The 20,576-nt window shown below is 36.9% G+C and overlaps 1 protein-coding gene across 7 annotated transcripts in view; it reads left to right on the top strand.

The window, feature by feature from the left end:
* Positions 1–20,576, top strand: part of CMKLR2 (chemerin chemokine-like receptor 2) — a 99,265-nt gene that overhangs the window by 34,162 nt on the left and 44,527 nt on the right. The window contains exon 5 of one of the 7 annotated variants that reach the window (XR_013173012.1): positions 6,190–6,677. The exons of the other annotated variants lie outside the window; for them this stretch is intronic. The gene's annotated coding sequence lies outside the window, so the exon portion shown is untranslated. Of the gene's footprint in view, positions 1–6,189; positions 6,678–20,576 lie in introns of those variants that run through there. 7 annotated transcript variants of the gene reach the window in all.

Raw genomic sequence — 20,576 nt, 5'->3', positions numbered from 1 at the left:
TATATGACTCAAATTTGGGCAAACAATGGCTAATAGCACCTAGGGATATTAGCCATTTTAACTTTTTATTGGGATATTTACAAACATACACATATTTATTTCAGCCTTAAGTAAAAAAAGAAACTTGATTTTTTTAAATATAGACTTAATTTCTTGCTCTGGCAGATAGAATCTGTTCAAATCCATTGGGTAATCTTCAGTAATTCCTTAAAAAGTGACCATTTTTTCTTTTTATATGTTTCGTAAGCAGTCAGTAAAATAATCATCAAACAAGAAAATGCCCAAATGGGATTTGCCTGAAAGAGCTGTTTTGTATCGCCTTTGCTGAAGCAGACAGTTGAGTTGTTCACTAGTCAGCTGGAATACAAAGGAGGTCAGTGAAATTACAGCAAGAAACCCAGCTATGTTGCACCAACATTTATCACAAGAAATGAATTCATCTACATTAATTATTTGGTGCAAATAAACTCCTTAAGTAGAACATTATCACAGGATCAGAATGTCCTACTTTGGAAAGGAAGGAATAAGTACAATGTAGCTTTACTGTAACAGCAGGAAACTATTATTTTCTTGGTCACGGATACTCTCAGATGTTTCCTCTTGGGATTTAGGGTTATCTAAAGTAAGCACAGTGTCATCAAAGGAGCTTTCTGTTTAGAGCCATTGATCGTTAAATTTGCTGGTAGTCCAAGAATTTGCTTTCAACAAAGTCATGTCAATATGTGTTTTTATGTGTATTGTTTCAAAATGCATCCTAATAAAAGAAGTTACAAAGTAAGATACTAACAATGATATCTTACATTTTTTTGAGTTCTTACTATGGGCCAGGCATTCTGCTAGGCACTTAGGTATACTTGTATAATTCTTGCAGCAACTCTAAATTGGTTTACCAACGAATTTTTCTCCCTAGATCATAGATGAAAAAACTGGAGTAGATTGTAATAACAAAAAAATATATGATACATGTGATCACTGCTTTTAGTTTGGTATCTGTGTTGGGCTGAAAAAAAAGTGTGAGGTAGTACCTACAGATAAGGAAATAGAAAGAAACTACAAATAGAGGGGGAAATAGAAGGAAATTCAGGATAGAGGGAGAATAAAATTAGCATAGAATGTTGTGTCATCCTGTACTGCATGCTTCACTCAATTGCTTCATTTCATCCTTGTACTGCCCAATTAAGTAGATATTATTATTATCCCTATTTTACAGATGAAGATCCTGAGTACATAAGGGTACAAATATTATATGATATCACTTATAAGAAACATCTAGAAATAGCATATTCTCAGGGACAGAAAGTAGATTAGAAGTTAACAGGGGACAGAGAGAGGGAAAAGGGGAAGTACCCGCTTGGTAGAGTAGGAAGAGAAGAGCCAGTAGCAACTTCAGCCTGTGGCCGTTTTTTATAATGGGCATCTGTCATCCCAGCAAAGTTTCAAGCACATAACACCTTTAATTTTACACAGAGTGCATATTTACCCTATAGTAAATGAAGAATGGAAAAACAAAAATAGAGACTGAGGCACAGAGCTTTGGTAAACTTTCCAAGACCACACAGATAGGTGACTAGTGACACTGCAATTATAAAACAGGGTCTGTCTAATTCCAGGGCCCTAGCCCTTAACCACCATAAAACACTGCCCAGAAATGTAGTATGTTTTTAAAATGATTTTTTACATGATTACATTGAAGTACTTGTGGAAGATGGAGCGGTGGGAAAGAGGGGAGTTTAACACCTGAAACACCAGGGTGCTAAAAGTGAAAGAAGAAAGGCATGTTTTCTGAGAAGGGAATGAAGAAATCAAATTAAACTCTATGTAAAAACTTAAAATATTTTAGTATCCCAAGGGAAAGTTGGGGCATGGGCAGTTACAGAGAGAATATAGCTGTGACTTCTTTGGGAACTGCTGTGACTTCTCTTCTTACTGCTTTGTGAGGCAGATAGTATCTCCCCAGGCGGAGGAAGACATCCAGGTCCTCAAACTGCAGTGCTGATCAGGCAAAGCACCAAATCTTACCAATTATTTTGAAGTTTGGGGATGGCGAAATATTGGCTTGGCTCCTTCCTTCTTTTGCCAAAAAAAAAAAAAAAAAAAAAAGGAGATGAAAGGAAAACCACACATATTTGAATACTGTGTTAATGCTTTGGCTATGAAGAGCGATTTTATTAATCTTGCTTATTGGTCTCAGTTAATTCAGCAGTTATGTAAATGACCTGGCTTCTAACACCCAACCTTCAAAGAGAACAGATAAGGATAAAGAAAAAAGAGTCTGGGAACTCTAAAGCAAGAATTTGTTTTGATAATACCAAACTTGTGGTGGTATCAGAATTCTCTCTTCTAAAGCCCTTTCCTGCTTTCCCACTACAACATTTAGCTCTTCAGTCCCCAAATGAGTAGTTTCCTCTTTCCTGATAGTTCAGTTTCATAATTATCCCAGCAGTGGGAGGTAAATTTAGGTTTTGCAAGTTGAGGGGACCAGAAAGAAATTTCATATACATTAAAAAAAAAAGGCGGGCCGCGGTGGCTCAGCGGGCAAAGTGCTTGCCTGCTATGCCGGAGGACCTCGGTTCGATTCCCGGCCCCAGCCCATGTAACGAAAACGGAGAAACAAAATACAATAAAACAAGAAAATGTTTAAAAAAAGATGTTTCCCTTTCTTCCTCTCTTCCTTCCTTCTATCCTTCCTTCCTTCTCTCTGTCTTTCCTTTAAAAAAAAAAAAAAAAAAAAAAAAAAACCTTTATTCACTTTTGATCAGAGAAAGGACAATCTCTATGTCAGCTTGTTATCTAGTCATAAATTTGAATTTACAGGATTAACAACTACCCTAAAGACACTGCACCTACTGACTTTGACAATACAACCTGAAATTAAACAAACCCCCTTCAGTTCCCTAAGTTTGCCATGTTTAAAGAACAGAGAATCCCTTGTGAGAGCCAACATTGGCACTTGGGTTACGTGTAAGGTCAAATAACAACAAAAGAACAAACAAGGCTAAGAGTAACTTAATAGTCCAGCAAATACAAACATCTTTGGAAAAAAAGAAATGTTGCAGACACCCAAATTTTATAACAGCAGGTTCATCAACCAAAAAAATGTATACTTGTTTGTGAAACAACTAGTTTGCTTGTGTGCATCTGAGTACACTGAATATTTTTCATAATGATCCTAGTAAGCTAATGTGCAACCATGGAAACAAATTTTTCCCTAAACCAATTAACTATACTGAACACAAAATTCCAAGTTCGGCACTGTTTACCCAAAAGTTCTCCAAGAAAAGAAATCTGCTGTAATTATATAAACTGTCACAGTAAGATTTGCACTAATATATAAAATTTAAGGTATTTCTTTTCCACTACTCCTTCCTATGTCTGGATATGGAAATGCTTAACTATTCAGGCTCATGCAACTGCATTAAAATGCTGACTTTTTCTAATTCACACCACAGGAGGAGTTAACTCCACTAAGAACTCCATTCTTAGTTAGCTCCCTAAGAATGCCCAAACAGAAAATACTTCATTAAGTTCAGTGGTGGCTATAGTGTAATACCAACGTAAAACAATTTTACTTTGCCACTACGTCAAGTATCTTATAGAGTAAGCAACCTTTGATTTGATTTTAATGGATAAATTTATACTGGTCTGCCAAAATCCTTTAAACTTGCTAACTATTTTTTTTTTTTCATGGGCAGGCACTGGGAATTGAACCCGGGTCTCCAGCATGGCAGGCGAGAAAGCTGCCTGCTGAGCCACCGTGGTCCGCCCAAAACTTGCTAACTACTTTTGACATTCTTAAATTCAGTTAGGTGTAGCTCCTACCACAATTTTACAGTGCTCTTTCCCTGTGTATGTATCTGGAGGTTTTTACATAGTATTGTCATTAGCTAAAATTTTTTTCTGGAGCGCTGACTCTGGGTCAAAGAACTAGTAAATCATAACAAATGGCTTTGCAACTAGAAACAATGCAAATCCTTTCTACTCATAAAGGGGGCTACTAATGTATTCTCATTAAAAAGCTATTGTTTTTTTAGAGAATGCAATCACAATACCATGACGTTGTCTCCAGATAGAGGAAAAAGGACATTACTCAACAGAGTGGTGGAAGCCTAGGATAACAGGGAGAGGAAGCCTAGGACATAGAACATGTCTACAAAAATAGGGAACAGGATGAAACTGACTGGCTATTCATAAAGGACCACTGTTCCTCCCTATGGCCCAAAACTCCCTACAAAATAAACTATGCCTTCATTATTGCTTATTTAAAATTATATTTTTACAGGACTATTAAACACCTAGGAAATTGTTTAGGAAAAATAATCACATAAGGAAGCATTTATTTGAGGTTTAATATGAGCTCATACAAAGAAAATTTGTATAAGCAAATCCACACCAAGGCACAACACAGATAGCAAAGGACAAAGTAAAACCAAAGAATGCTAAGTGGCAGCTTTATACAGTGGGGCAGTTGTGTCTCAGACACTAGAAAGTCTTCTACAAAATAATCGTCTTAGAGCGACAGAAGGCCAATCTTCAACATCGTCCTGCAAGATGGGATGCTTTAGCATTTCCTACTGTTTTCTCCAAGGTCCTCCTTCAGTATGGCTGGTAATTGGTTGGTGATTGCCACCCCCTTGCAATGCCTTGCCGTATGTGCTCTCTTGGCCACTGTGGTCTGCATATCCCTGTGCATATCCATAGTTCCCATAGTTATACCCAGTATCATCATATCCGCCATAGCCACTACAGTTCTGATCACCACAATAAGCACACTTGTAATTGCCATATCCTTGGTCATAATAGTTATTAAATCCTTGATTCCAGTTTTGGCCCTAACCTCATCCACGAACCCTAGTACAACCCGTCCAGTAGATGCAGCTCCGCTTCCTCCGTTCTGTTGTTGCCTTTGCTGTCTACATACCTCTTTGGGATGTGCTACTTTCATTTCACACTTCCCAGGATCAACTTGATAATATCTGCTTTCTAATAATTTCTTTACTGGCTCTTCATCTGTATACATGATAAAACAAAATCCTCTTCTTTTATTTGTTTTTGAGCCACTAGATACATATCCAATCTACGTTCAAATTCACCCTGTTGTCCTCAAAATAACTTTTACTGGTTTTTTTTCAAAAGCAGTATGTAGTCAAAGTTCACATATTACGTTTGATTTTTGTGTCTGGTCCATTTTAATTCAGAACAAACTCCTCCATTCTGTTTTTCCAAGACAAAGACCGGGTCTGACATCTTGAAAAGTCCTTCTGTTTTTCAGAGTACTTTTCAAATCTGCATGCCACAAGACTTGATGTCACAAGAACTGAGGCAGGCACCATTTGCTCTTTCTTCAATTATTTCAAGATTTTAATACAGAGAAACAATTTCAAAAGATTGGACTAACTTTCCTAGAGCATTAATTGCAGGCCTGCTTTTATAATCATTATTAATTAAAGAGAATCATAGAAAAGTAAAGAAATATAATAATTTATTTCACCAACTTTATGACATTTATAAAACTGAGTTAAACTCAAGATTATCATGTGTGTTTGTGTATATATAGTCAGATTCTTCCCAACTTCTTCTTTGACAAAGAATGAAACAAGGTAAAAAGCTCAATTTTTGTGTAATATGCTAGAGAAAAATTCATACTATAGGATCATATTACATTACAATTGTATTATATTATGTTGGTACTAAAGCTTGTTAAGTCCTTTAAATGTAGACTCTCATGAGCACTAACACTCTTAAATGATTATGGCTCATTCATTGTAATGAATTAAGAGGCACAGGAATCTTTTCAGATTACTTTCAAACCTACTTCTTTAACTAATATGCTTCAACTGAGCTGGATATGAGTTTCTGATGGGAAATAATTATATTCCTGCTAGGTATTATCAAAGTGGTTTCACAATTTGTCAATGACCATCACTTTAACAACACTCCTTCCTCCTTTCTTCCATACCATCTTTCTCCTTTCTTCTTTACTTTTATGGAAAACATTTACTGTTAAAACTATATTATAGGACTCATTTCCCTCCCAACTATAGAAATATCACATAAAAATTAAAGGAAGTAAGAAATCTTCAATATAAAAGATTATATAATTTTATATTTCATAAACATAAACTAAATATTTAATTTTATGGATGGGATAAGATGTAATAGAGTAACAGGTCCATTTTCGTCTCTTTTCAGCCAATCTATTTTTATTCAGCACTGTTCCTTGAGTACCCATTGTGTTCAGACCCCTATAGTGGACCCTTTGATGAGGTGAAAATTTTACTTATTCATTTGTTCACTCACTTTTATAGTCTCTGTAGCTAAAGTGAGTTTAGGAATGAGAAGGAAATGGTGGGAAAATGTTTATTTTCCCCAACAGTTTAACTTTAAAATGGGTTATATTCTTCTTCTTAGATATCATAAACCTATTTTTAAAAGAATACCATGCTATTTGGGCCTTATGTTTCTAGATGCACATAAATGTGCCTATTCAAACTCCCTATCCAAGTTCTCTTCTCCTTAAAAGCAATTGAGAAAACTGGCAAAAACTGTTAGAATCAAATTTTTCAGAGCTCTAGAAATTACCTGAAGGCTTGTGAGACTACAGAGAGCATTTATTCAGGAAAAGAGCTGAATCTCAGTAAGAAACAGTGAGCTTTGTCACTTTTCTAACTTGCCCTAGTCCCATACCCCACTTTCCAGCTCTGTGGGAGTCTTGAAAACTAAGTGATGGAAAAAGAAAAAAAGCCATTTTAGGTTTCAACTGTCCCAGGCATAGGCAGCATTAAGCTTGCTTGAGAGTTTGTCTCGAGGCTATGCCTTCCCCAGGAGAGGGGTGCGGCCTAGCTCAGGTGGATTCCCTCCCTCAAGGAATTCAGACCCCAGAGTCTGGAAAATTGAAGCAATTAAAGCCAGCCTACAACCTCTCCTCTTTTTCAATCATACCCCAAGGAGGGAGACTCTGCTGAAGTGATAGGTACCACATTACCTTATGCTGGTGGGACCCACAGGCAGACAAGTGCCACATACCGGGCAGGATAGAAAAAACACAGAGTTTAGAGGCTTCATAGGAAAGTCTTTCAACCTGCTGGGTCTCAGTCTCGGGGAAAATTGATGCAGGTAACTCTTTCCTCCTGAGAGGAGACCACTCAGTACAGGAAAATCTGACAGGGGGTCTATAATATCTAAGTAGACCATACTAAGGGGGAAAAAAGGCACCATACAGGCAGGACAAGAAACAAGAAAACAAGAACTGAAAAATTCTGATCTGTTAAACAAAACCTAAGCTAGAGGTCCAGAATAAGCTGAACTGAATATCAAAGAACAGACAGACAACAAAGTCACCCAGCAAGAAAATCCTAGGTAAAATAAGTGAAAATAATATCCAGAATAAACTAATCAAGGAAATTAAATGCCTAGATGCCCCCAAAAATAACAAATCATACTAGGAAAATTGAAGATATAGCCCAGTCAAAGGAACAAACCAACCATTCAAATGAGATACAGGAGTTGAAACAATTAATTCAGAGTGTTCCAGCAGGCATAGAAAACCTTGTCAAAAATCAAATCAATGAATTGAGGGAGGATATAAAGAAGGCAAGGAAAGAATAAAAAGAAGAAATTGAAAGTCTGAAAAAGCAAGTCACAGAACTTATGGGAATGAAAGACACTGTAGAAGAGATGAAAAAAACAAAGGAAACCTACAATGTTAGATTTCAAGAGGCAGAAGATAGGATTAGTGAACTGGAGGAGGGGACATCTGAAAACTGACAAGCAAAAGAAAATATAGGGAAAAGAATGCAAAAATATGAGCAGGGACTCAGGGAAATGAATGACAACATGAAGCACATGAACATACATATCGTGTGTGTCTGAAAAGGAGAAGAGAAGGGAAAAGGAGGAGAAAAACTAATGGAGGAAATTATCACTGAAAATTTCCCAACTCTTATGTAAGATGTAAAATTACAGATCCAAGAAGTGCAGCATACCCCAAACAGAATACATCCAAATAGACATACTCCAAGACACTTACTAATCAGAATGTCACATGTCAAAGAGAAAGAATCTTGAAAGCACAAAGAGAAAAACAATCCATCACATACAAGGGAAGCCCAATAAGACTATGCATAGATTTCTCAGCAGAAACCATGGAGGCGAGAAGACAGTGGGATAATATATTTAAGATACTAAAAGAGAAAAACTGCCAACCAAGAATTCTATATCCAGCAAAATTGTCCTTCAAAAATGAAGGAGAAATTAAAACATTTTCAGACAAAAAATCACTGAGAGAATTTGTGACCAAGTGACCAGCTCTGCAAGAAATACTAAAGGGAACACTAGAGACAGATACGAAGACAGAAGAGAGAGGTGTGGAGAAGAGTGTACAAAGGAAGACTATGAGTAAAGGTAAAAAGAAGGAAAATTAGATATGACATATAAAATCCAGAAGACAAAATAGTAGAAGAAAGTACTACCCATGCAGTAATAACACCGAATGTTAATGGATTAAACTCTCCAATCAAAAGACATAGTCTGGCAGAATGGATTGAAAAGCAGGACCCATCTAGATGCTGTCTACAGGAGATGCATCTTAGACCCAAGGATAAACCCAGGTTGAAAGTGAAAAGTTGGGAAAAGATATTTAATGCAAACAACAATCAGAAAAGAACAGGAGTAGCAAAACTAATATCGAACAAATTAGACTTCAAATGTAAGACAATTAAAAGAGACAAAGAAGGACACTATGTATTAATGAAATGAACAATTCAATAAGACATAACAATCATAAATATTCATGTACTGAGCCAGAGTGCACCAAAATACATGAGGCAAACACTGAAAAAAGAAATAGACACATCTACCATAATAATTGGAGACTTCAATTCCCCACTCTCATCAATGGGCAGAACATTTAGATGGAGGATCAATAAAGAAACAGAGAATTTGAATAATACAATAAATGAGCTAGACTTAACAGACATTTATAGAACATTATACCCCACAACAGCAGGATACACCTTTTTTCCAAGTGCTCATGGATTATTCTTTTTTTTTTATTAATTAAAAAAAGAATTAACAAAACAATTAGAAATCATTCCAATCTACATGTACAATCAGCAATTCTTAATAACATCACATAGTTGCATATTCATCATTTCTTAGTACTTTTGCATCGATTTAGAAAAAGAAATAAAAAGACAACAGAATAAGAATTAAAACAATAATGGAAAGAAAAAAAACAAAAACAAAAAACCTATACCTCACATGCAGCTTCATTCAGTGTTTTAACATAATTGCATTGCAATTGGATAGTCTTGTGCTGTCCATTTCTGAGTTTTTATATCCAGTCCCGTTGTACAGTCTGTATCCCTTCAGCTCCAATTACCCCTTCTCTTTTTTTTTTTAATTAACGGAAAAAAAGAAATTAACCCAACATTTAGAGATCATACCATTCTACATATGCAATCAGTAATTCTTAACATCATCACATAGATGCATGATCATCATTTCTTAGTACATTTGCATTGGTTTAGAAGAACTAGCAACATAACCGAAAAAGATATAGAATGTTAATATAGAGAAAAAAATAAAAGTAATAATAGTAAAATCAAAACAAAACAAAAACCTATAGCTCAGATGCAGCTTCATTCAGTGTTTTAACATGATTACTTTACAATTAGGTATTATTGTGCTGTCCATTTTTGAGTTTTTGTATCTAGTCCTGTTACACCGTCTGTATCCCTTCAACTCCAATTGGCCATTATCTTACCCTGTTTCTACCTCCTGCTGGACTCTGTTATCAAGGACATATTCCAAATTTATTCTCGAATGTCGGTTCACATCAGTGGGACCATACAGTATTTGTCCTTTAGTTTTTGGCTGGACTCACTCAGCATAATGTTCTCTAGGTCCATCCATGTTATTACATGCTTCATAAGTTTATCCTGTCTTAAAGCTGCATAGTATTCCATCGTATGTATATACCACAGTTTGTTTAGCCACTCTTCTGTTGATGGAGATTTCGGCTGTTTCCATCTCTTTGCAATTGTAAATAACGCTGCTATAAACATTGGTGTGCAAATGTCCGTTTGTGTCTTTGCCCTTAAGTCCTTTGAGTATATTCCCAGCAATGGTATTGCTGGGTCATATGGCAATTCTATATTCAGCTTTTTGAGGAACCGCCAAACTGCCTTCCACAGTGGTTGCACCATTTGACATTCCCACCAAAAGTGGATAAGTGTGCCTCTTTCACCGCATCCTCTCCAGCACTTGTCATTTTCTGTTTTGTTGATAATGGCCATTCTGGTGGGTGTGAGATGATATCTCATTGTGGTTTTGATTTGCATTTCTCTAATGGCCAGGGACATTGAGCATCTCTTCATGTGCCTTTTGGCCATTTGTATTTCCTCTTCTGATAGGTGTCTGTTCAAGTCTTTTTCCCATTTTGTAATTGGGTTGGCTGTCTTTTTGTTGTTGAGATGAACAATCTCTTTATAAATTCTGGATCCTAGACCTTTATCCAACATGTCGTTTCCAAATATTGTCTCCCATTGTGTAGGCTGTCTTTCTACTTTCTTGATGAAGTTCTTTGATGCACAAAAGTGTTTAATTTTGAGGAGTTCCCATTTATTTATTTCCTTCTTCAGTGTTCTTGCTTTAGGTTTAAGGTCCATAAACCACCTCCAGTTGTAAGATCCATAAGATATCTCCCAACATTTTCCTCTAACTGTTTTATGGTCTTAGACCTAATGTTTAGATCTTTGATCCATTTTGAGTTAACTTTTGTATAGGGTGTGAGAGATGGGTCTTCTTTCATTCTTTTGCATATGGATATCCAGTTCTCTAGGCACCATTTATTGAAGAGACTGCTCTGTCCCAGGTGAGTTGGCTTGACTGCCTTATCAAAGATCAAATGTCCATAGATGAGAGGGTCAATATCTGAGCACTCTATTCGATTCCATTGGTCAATATATCTATCTTTATGCCAATACCATGCTGTTTTGACCACTGTGGCTTCATAATATGCCTTAAAGTCTGGCATCGCTAGACCTCCAGCTTCGTTTTTTTTCCTCAAGATGTTTTTAGCAATTCGGGGCACCCTGCCCTTCCAGATAAATTTGCTTATCGGTTTTTCTATTTCTGAAAAATAAGTTGTTGGGATTTTGATTGGTATTGCATTGAATCTGTAAATCAATTTAGGTAGGATTGACATCTTAACTATATTTAGTCTTCCAATCCATGAACACGGTATGCCCTTCCATCTATTTAGGTCTTCTGTGATTTCTTTTAGCAGTTTTTTGTAGTTTTCTTTATATAGGTTTTTTGTCTCTTTAGTTAAATTTATTCCTAAGTATTTTATTCTTTTAGTTGCAACTGTAAATGGGATTCGTTTCTTGATTTCCCCCTCATCTTGTTCATTACTAGTGTATAGAAATGCTACAGATTTTTGAGTGTTGATCTTGTAACCTGCTACTTTGCTGTACTCATTTATTAGCTCTAGTAGTTTTGTTGTGGATTTTTCCGGGTTTTCGACGTATAGTATCATATCATCTGCAAACAGTGATAGTTTTACTTCTTCCTTTCCAATTTTGATGCCTTGTATTTCTTTTTCTTGTCTAATTGCTCTGGCTAGAACCTCCAACACAATGTTGAATAATAGTGGTGATAGTGGACATCCTTGTCTTGTTCCTGATCTTAGGGGGAAAGTTTTCAATTTTTCCCCATTGAGGATGATATTAGCTGTGGGTTTTTCATATATTCCCTCTATCATTTTAAGGAAGTTCCCTTGTATTCCTATCTTTTGAAGTGTTTTCAACAGGAAAGGATGTTGAATCTTGTCAAATGCCTTCTCTGCATCAATTGAGATGATCATGTGATTTTTCTGCTTTGATTTGTTGATATGGTGTATTACATTAATTGATTTTCTTATGTTGAACCATCCTTGCATACCTGGGATGAATCCTACTTGGTCATGATGTATAATTCTTTTAATGTGTTGTTGGATACGATTTGCTAGAATTTTATTGAGGATTTTTGCTTCTATATTCATTAGAGAGATTGGTCTGTAGTTTTCTTTTTTTGTAATATCTTTGCCTGGTTTTGGTATGAGGGTGATGTTGGCTTCATAGAATGAATTAGGCAGTTTTCCCTCCACTTCGATTTTTTTGAAGAGTTTGAGGAGAATTGGTACTAATTCTTTCTGGAATGTTTGGTAGAATTCACATGTGAAGCCATCTGGTCCTGGACTTTTCTTTTTAGGAAGCTTTTGAATGACTAATTCAATTTCTTTACTTGTGATTGGTTTGTTGAGGTCATCTATGTCTTCTTGAGTCAAAGTTGGTTGTTCATGTCTTTCCAGGAACCCGTCCATTTCATCTAAATTGTTGTATTTATTAGCATAAAGTTGTTCATAGTATCCTGTTATTACCTCCTTTATTTCTGTGAGGTCAGTAGTTATGTCTCCTCTTCCATTTCTGATCTTATTTATTTGCATCCTCTCTCTTCTTCTTTTTGTCAATCTTGCTAAGGGCCCATCAATCTTATTGATTTTCTCATAGAACCAACTTCTGGTCTTATTGATTTTCTCTACTGTTTTCATATTTTCAATTTCATTTATTTCTGCTCTGATCTTTGTTATTTCTTTCCTTTTGCTTGCTTTGGGATTAGTTTGCTGTTCTTTCTCCAGTTCTTCCAAGTGAACAGTTAATTCCTGCATTTTTGCCTTTTCTTCTTTTCTGATATAGGCATTTAGGGCAATAAATTTCCCTCTTAGCACTGCCTTTGCTGCATCCCATAAGTTTTGATATGTTGTGTTTTCATTTTCATTTGCCTCGAGGTATTTACTAATTTCTCTTGCAATTTCTTCTTTGACCCACTCGTTGTTTAAGAGTGTGTTGTTGAGCCTCCAGGTATTTGTGAATTTTCTGGCATTCCGCCTATTATTGATTTCCAACTTCATTCCTTTATGATCTGAGAAAGTGTTGTGTATGATTTCAATCTTTTTAAATTTGTTAAGACTTGCTTTGTGACCCAGCATATGGTCTATCTTTGAGAATGACCCATGAGCACTTGAGAAAAAGGTGTATCCTGCTGTTGTGGGATGTAATGTCCTATAAATGTCTGTTAAGTCTAGCTCCTTTATAGTAATATTCAGATTCTCTATTTCTTTATTGATCCTCTGTCTAGATGTTCTGTCCATTGATGAGAGTGGGGAATTGAAGTCTCCAACTATTATGGTATTTGTGTCTATTTCCCTTTTCAGTGTTTGCAGTGTATTCCTCACGTATTTTGGGGCATTCTGGTTCGGTGCGTAAATATTTATGATTGTTATATCTTCTTGTTTAATTGTTCCTTTTATTAGTATATAGTGTCCTTCTTCGTCTCTTTTAACTGTTTTACATTTGAAGTCTAACTTGTTGGATATTAGTATAGCCACTCCTGCTATTTTCTGGTTGTTATTTGCATGAAATATCTTTTCCCAACCTTTCACTTTCAACCTATGTTTATCTTTGGGTCTAAGATGTGTTTCCTGTAGACAGCATATAGAAGGATCCTGTTTTTTAATCCATTCTGCCATTCTATGTCTTTTGATTGGGGAATTCAGTCCATTAACATTTAGTGTTATTACTGTTTGGATAATATTTTCCTCTGCCATTTTGCCTTTTGTATTATATATATCATATCTGACTTTCCTTCTTTTTACACTCTTCTCCATACCTCTCTCTTCTGTCTTTTCGGTTCTGACTCTAGTGCTCCCTTTAGTATTTCTTGCAGAGCTGGTCTCTTGGTCACAAATTCTCTCAGTGACTTTTTGTCTGAGAATGTTTTAATTTCTACCTCATTTTTGAAGGACAATTTTGCTGGATATAGGAGTCTTGGTTGGCAGTTTTTCTCTTTTAGTAATTTAAATATATCATCCCACTGTCTTCTAGCCTCCATGGTTTCTGCTGAGAAATCTACACATAGTCTTATTGGGTTTCCCTTGTATGTGATGGATTGTTTTTCTCTTGCTGCTTTCAAGATCCTCTCTTTCTCTTTGACCTCTGACATTCTAACTAGTAAGTGTCTTGGAGAACGCCTATTTGGGTCTAATCTCTTTGGGGTGCGCTGCACTTCTTGGATCTGTAATTTTAGGTCTTTCATAAGAGTTGGGAAATTTTCAGTGAAAATTTCTTCCATTAGTTTTTCTCCTCTTTTTCCCTTCTCTTCTCCTTCTGGGACACCCACAACACGTATATTTGTGCGCTTCATATTGTCCTTGAGTTCCCTGATACCCTGTTCAAGTTTTTCCATTCTTTTCCTGATAGTTTCTGTTTGTTTTTGGAATTCAGATGTTCCATCCTCCAAATCACTAATTCTATCTTCTGTCTCTTTGAATCTATCATTGTAGGTATCCATTGTTTTTTCTATCTTTTCTACTTTGTCCTTCACTTCCATAAGTTCTGTGATTTGTTTTTTCAGTTTTTCTATTTCTTCTTTATGTTCAGCCCATGTCTTCTTCATGTCCTCCCTCAATTTATCGATTTCGTTTTTGAAGAGGTTTTCCATTTCTGTTCGTATATTCAGCATTAGTTGTCTCAACTCCTGTATCTCATTTGAACTATTGGTTTGTTCCTTTGACTGGGCCATATTTTCAATTATTTGAGTGTGATCCATTATCTTCTGTTGGCGTCTGTGCATTTAGACAGATTTCCCTGGGTATTGGATCCAAAAGTTTGGAAGATTTTTCTGTGAAATCTCTGGGTTCTGTTTTTCTTATCCTGCCCAGTAGGTGGCACTCGTGGCACACGTTTGTCTGCGGGTCCCACCAGTAAAAGGTGCTGTGGGATCTTTAACTTTGGAAAACTCTCGCCGTCCGGGAGGTTCGCTAGCCGAAGCGGCTTGAGCCGGCCCGGGGTCCGAATGCAGGGAGGGTTGCTGGCTGCCACAGCCCAGGAAAGAGCCCGTCCGAATTTCCTAGTCAGCCCGGGGTGACAAGCGTGGCGGGAGGGCACCAGCGGCAGCGGCCCGCCCGGGAGAGTGCACGTTCCCGGGGAGTCATGGGTTTGGAAGGGGCCTCCCCCACCCGTCACCATTCTCCGCGGCCTGGGGATTTCCGATCCAATTCTCTCAGTTGGTCCGGGGGGCCACGCGTGGTGTGGGCGCCAGCCGCCGCGGTTTCAGGGGACCGCCTCTCCAATTCTCCCAGCCGGCCCGGGAAGGGGGAAGGGAGTGACTCCGGCCGCTTGCCGCCCCGCCTGGTGAGGCCCGCGCGCCTCGGTGATCTCACCCGAGCTGCTTCTCTCAGCCAGCCAGCCGTTCCAGGATGGGGTATGCTGTCTTTTTTTATCTCTGTTGTGGCTTTGGGCGCTTTCTGTATCGTTTCTACTCCCCTAGTAGCTGTCCTGGAGAAGAAACTAAGATCTGCACGTCTTACTAAGCCGCCATCTTCTCCCTCAGATCACATGGATTATTCTTAAGGATAGTCCATATGCTGGGTCACAAAGCAAGTCTCAATAAATTTAAAAAGATTAAAATCATTCAAAACACATTCTCAGATCATAAAGGAGTGAAATTGGAAATCAATAATAGACAGAGTGCCAGAAAATTTACAAATATATGGAAGCTCAACAGAATGCTCTTAAACAACCAGTGGGTCAAGGAAGAAATTGCAAGAGAACCCAGTAAATATCTCAAGGCAAATGAAAATGAAAATACAAGATATCAAAATTTATGGGAGGCAGCAAAGGCAGTGGTAAGAGGGAAATTTATTGTCCTAAATGCCTGTATAAAAAAAGAAGAAAGAGCAAAACTTCAGGAATTAATTGTCAAGTTAGAAGAATGGGAGAAAGAACAGCAAACTAACCCTAAAGCAAGCAAAAGGAAAGAAATAATGAAGATCAGAGCAGAAATAAATGAAATTGAGAACATGAAAACGCTCGAGAAAATCAACAAAACCAGAAGTTGGTTCTATGAGAAAATCAATAAGATTGATGGACCCTTACCATGGGTGACAAAAAGAAGAAGAGAGAGGATGCAAATAAATAAAATCAGAAATGGAAGAGGAGACATAACCACTGACCCCACAGAAATACAGGAGGTTTTGAGAGGATACTATGAATAACTTTATGTTAATAAGCTCGACAATGTAGATGAAATGACAACTTTCTAGAAAGGCATGAACAACCAACACTGACTCAAGAAGAAACAGGCGACCTCAACAAACCAGTCAGAAGTAAAGAAATTGAATCAGTGATTAAGAAGCTCCCCCAAAAGAAAAGTCCAGGACCAGATGGTTTCACATGTGAATTCTATCAAACATTCAAGAAAGAATTAGTACCAATACAGCTCAAACTGTTCAAAAAAAATTGAAGAGGAGGGAAGGTTACCTAACTCATTCTACAAAGCCAACATCACTCTCATACCAAAGCCAAAGATATTACAAGAAAAGAAAATTACAGACCAATCTGTCTAATGAATATAGATACAAAATCCTCAACAAAATTCTTGCAAAGGGAATCCAGTAGCACATTAAAATAATTATACACCATGACCAAGTAGGATTTATCCCAGGTATGCAAGGATGGTTCAACATAAGAAAATCAATTAATGTAATACACCATATCAACAAATCAAAGCAGAAAAACCACATGATCATCTTGATTGGTGCAGAAAATGCATTTGACAAAATTCAACATCCTTTCTTGCTGAAAACACTCCAAAGGATAGGAATAGAAGGGAACTTCCTCAACATGATAAAGGGAATATATGAAAAACCCACAGCTAACATCATCCTCAATTGGGAAAGACTGAAAGCTTTCCCCCTAAGATCAGGAACAAGACAAGGATTCCCACTATCACCATTATTATTCAGCATTGTGTTGGAAGTTCTAACCAGAGCAATTAGACAAGAAAAAGAAATACAAGGCATCAAAATTGGAAAGGAAGAAATAAAACTCTCACTGTTTGCAGATGATATGATACTATATGTAAAAAACCCTGAAAAATCCACAGCAAAACTATTAGAGCTAATAAATGAGTACAGCTAAGTGGCAAGTTACAAGATAAACACTCAAAAATCTGTAGCATTTCTAGGGCAGGCCACAGTGGCTCAGCATGCAAGAAGGATTGCCTGCCATGCCAGAGGACCCAGGTTCGATTCCCAGTGCCTGCCCATGTTAAAAAAAAAAAATCTGTAGCATTTCTATACACTAGTAATGAACAATCAGAGGGGGAAATTAATAAAAAAATTCATTTACAATTGCAACCAAAAGAATAAAATATTTAGGAATAAATTTAACTAAGGATACAAAAGACCTATACAGAGAAAACTATGAGAAAATTTTAAATGAAATCCCAGAAGATCTAAATAAGTGGAAGGTCATACTGTGTTCATGGATTGGAAAACTAAATATAGTTAAGATGTCAATTCTACCAAAAATGATTTATAGATTCAATAACAATACCAATTAAAATCCCCAAAACTTACTTTTCTGAACTAAAAAAACCAATAACCAAATTTATCTGGAAGGGTAGGTGCCCCAAATAGTTAAAATATCCTGAGAAAGAAAAATGAAGTTGGAGGTCTCACACTACCTGACTTTAAGGTGTACTATAGGCTACAATAGTCAAAAGAGCATAGTACTGGCATAAAGATAGATATACCAACCAATGGAATTGAATAGAGTGTTCAGATATAGACTCATCTATGGACAATTGATCTTTGATAAGGCAGTCAAGCCAACTCACCTGGGACAGAACAGTCTCTTCAATAAATGGTACCCAGAGAACTGGATATCCACATGCAAAAGAATGAAAGAGGATCAATATCTCGCACCCTATACAAAAATTAACTCAAAATGGATCAAAAACCTAAACATTAGATCTAAGATCATAAAACTTTTGGAAGAAAATGTAGGGAAATATCTTATAAATCTTATAATAGAAGTCAGTTTCCTAGCTCTTACACCCAAAGTGGGAGCAGTGAAGAAGTAAATAAATAAATGGTAGCTCCTCAAAATTGAGCACTTTTATGCATCAAAGAACTTTGTCAGGAAAGTAAACAGACAGCCTACACAATGGGAGACAATATTTAGAAAGGATATATCAGATAAAGGTCTAGTATCCAGAATATATAAAGAGATTGTTCAACTCAATAACAAAAAGACAAACAACCCAATTACAAAATACATGAACAGACACTTCTCAGAAGAGGAAATACAAATGGCCAAAAGGCACATGAAAAGATGCTCAACTTCCCTGGCTATTAGGGAAATGCAAATCAAAACCACAAGGAGATATCGTCTCTCACCCACCAGAATGGCCATTATCAATAAAACAGAAAACAAGTACTGAAGAGGATGTGGATAAAGATGCATACTTATCCACTGTTGGTGGGAATGTCAAACGGTACAACCACTGTGGAGGGCAGTTTGGCAGGTCCTCAGGAAGCTACGTATAGAATTTCCATATGATCTGGCATTGCTAGGTATCTACTCAGAGGACATGAGGGCAAGGACACAAACGGACTTTTCATACCAATGTTTATAGCAGCATTATTTACAATTGCGAAGAGATGGAAACAGCCAAAATGTCCATCAACAGACGAGCGGCTAAACAAGCTGAGATATATACATGTGATGGAATATTATGCAGCCATAAGACAGAATAAAGTTATGAAGTATGTAACAACATGGATGAAACTTGAGGACATTATGCTGAGTGAGATTAGCCAGAAACAATAGGACAAATACAGTATGGTTTCACTGATATGAACTAACATTAGTGAAAGAACTTGGAGAATTTTGGTTAACAGAGACCATCAGAGATAGGAGTAGAGTAGATATTGGGTAATTGGAGCTGAAGGGATACAGATTGTGCAGCAGAACTGATTGTAAATGTTCAAGAATGGATACTACATAACCGTAATACAATAATGTTAGTACACTAAAAGAAGCTGAATGTGAGAATGATAGAGAGAGGAGGGCTGGGGCACAAATGATATCAGAAGGAAAGATAGATGATAAAAACTGAGATGGTATAATCTAGGAATGCCTAGAGTTTACAATGATAGTGACTAAATGTACAAATTAAAAAATGTTTTTGCATGAGGAAGAACAAAGTAATGTCATTACTGCAGGGTGTTGAAAATAGATGGTAATTCATATTTTAAAACTTTAATTTATGTGTGAGACTAAAGCAAAAAAATGTTTATTAGGTGCAAAGTTTATATTTTGACTAGTGCATTTCCTAATATAACTCATGTGGACAATTTAATTTACCACCATAAGTACCTGGAACCTTGAGTAGGGCATGAGATTTTGTAGGTTTGTCCAGAGTAGTGGCCTGATAAATCCCAGAGTGATTTAAGCAGTGAATAAAAAAATATTTGCAAAGTCCCCTAGGGGGAACGGCGAGAAAGGGGGTAAATTTTGCTTCCCCATGTGGAGAAGGCCTGATATTCTCACAAGCAGTGGGGACAGCCAAAGCAATAGGCCGAACCCTCAATCTTGGAGGTTCATATGAAACTTATCCCCACAAAGGACAAGCTAAGCCTACTTAAAATTAGGCCTAAGAGTCACCCCCCAGAGAACCTGTTTTGTTGCTCAGATGTGGCCTCTCTCTCTCAGCCAACATGACAAGCAAACTCACTGCCCTTCCCCTCTCTAGGTAGGACATGACTCCCAGGGGAGTAGAACTTCCTGACAACATGGGGCAGAAATCTTAGAATGAGCTGGGACTCAGCATCAAGGGATTGAGAAAACCTTCTCGACCGAAAGTGGGGAGAGAGAAATGAGACAAAATCAAGTGTCAGTGGCTGAGAGATTTCAAACAGAGTTGAGAGGTAATCCTGGAGGTTATTCTTATGCATTATATAGATAACCTTTTTTAGTTAAGGTATATTGGAGAGGCTGGAGGGAAGTACCTGAAAATGTAGAGCTGTGTTCCAGTAGCCATGTTTCTTGAAAATGGTTGTATAATGATATAGCTTTCACATTGTGACTGTGTGATTGTGAAAACCTTGTGTCTGATGTTCCTTTTATCTATGGTATGGACAGATGAGTAAAACATATGGATTAAAAATAAATAAATAATGGGGGGAACAAATGTTAAAATAAATTTAGTAGATTGAAATGCTACTGATCAATAAAAGGGAGGTGTAAGGGGTATAGAAAAAATTAGGGAAAACAAAGGCTAAAATATATTGGGTAGATGGAACTATTAGCAATTAATGAGAGGAAGGGGTAAAGGGTATGGTATGGATGAGTTTTTTTCTTTTTACTTTTTATTTCTTTTTCTGAATTGATGCAAATGTTCTAAGAAATGATCACGGTGATGATATTGTGAGTTTTTGTTCATATACCAAGAATGGAATGATCATATGGTAAGAAAGTTCGTATTTCTATGTCGATAATGTTTTTTAAACAATTTTATATTAAAATAAATTTTAAAAAAAGACTAGCAGCCTGGCAGCTACTGAAGGGAGCAAAAGGGGACTGGATCTCCTTCAAAGCCTCATTCCCAGAAGTTGTCATTATTTGACTTGTCTGGTGGTTTTCTGGAAGACCCTCCTGCCAGACTATTTGTATTTGACCTGTCTTGGA

Source organism: Tamandua tetradactyla, chromosome 3 (assembly GCF_023851605.1).
Source record: "Tamandua tetradactyla isolate mTamTet1 chromosome 3, mTamTet1.pri, whole genome shotgun sequence".
Taxonomy (NCBI): Eukaryota; Metazoa; Chordata; class Mammalia; order Pilosa; family Myrmecophagidae; genus Tamandua; species Tamandua tetradactyla.
Note: the sequence above shows the minus strand (reverse complement) of the source record. Positions and strands in the feature narration are given on the sequence as shown.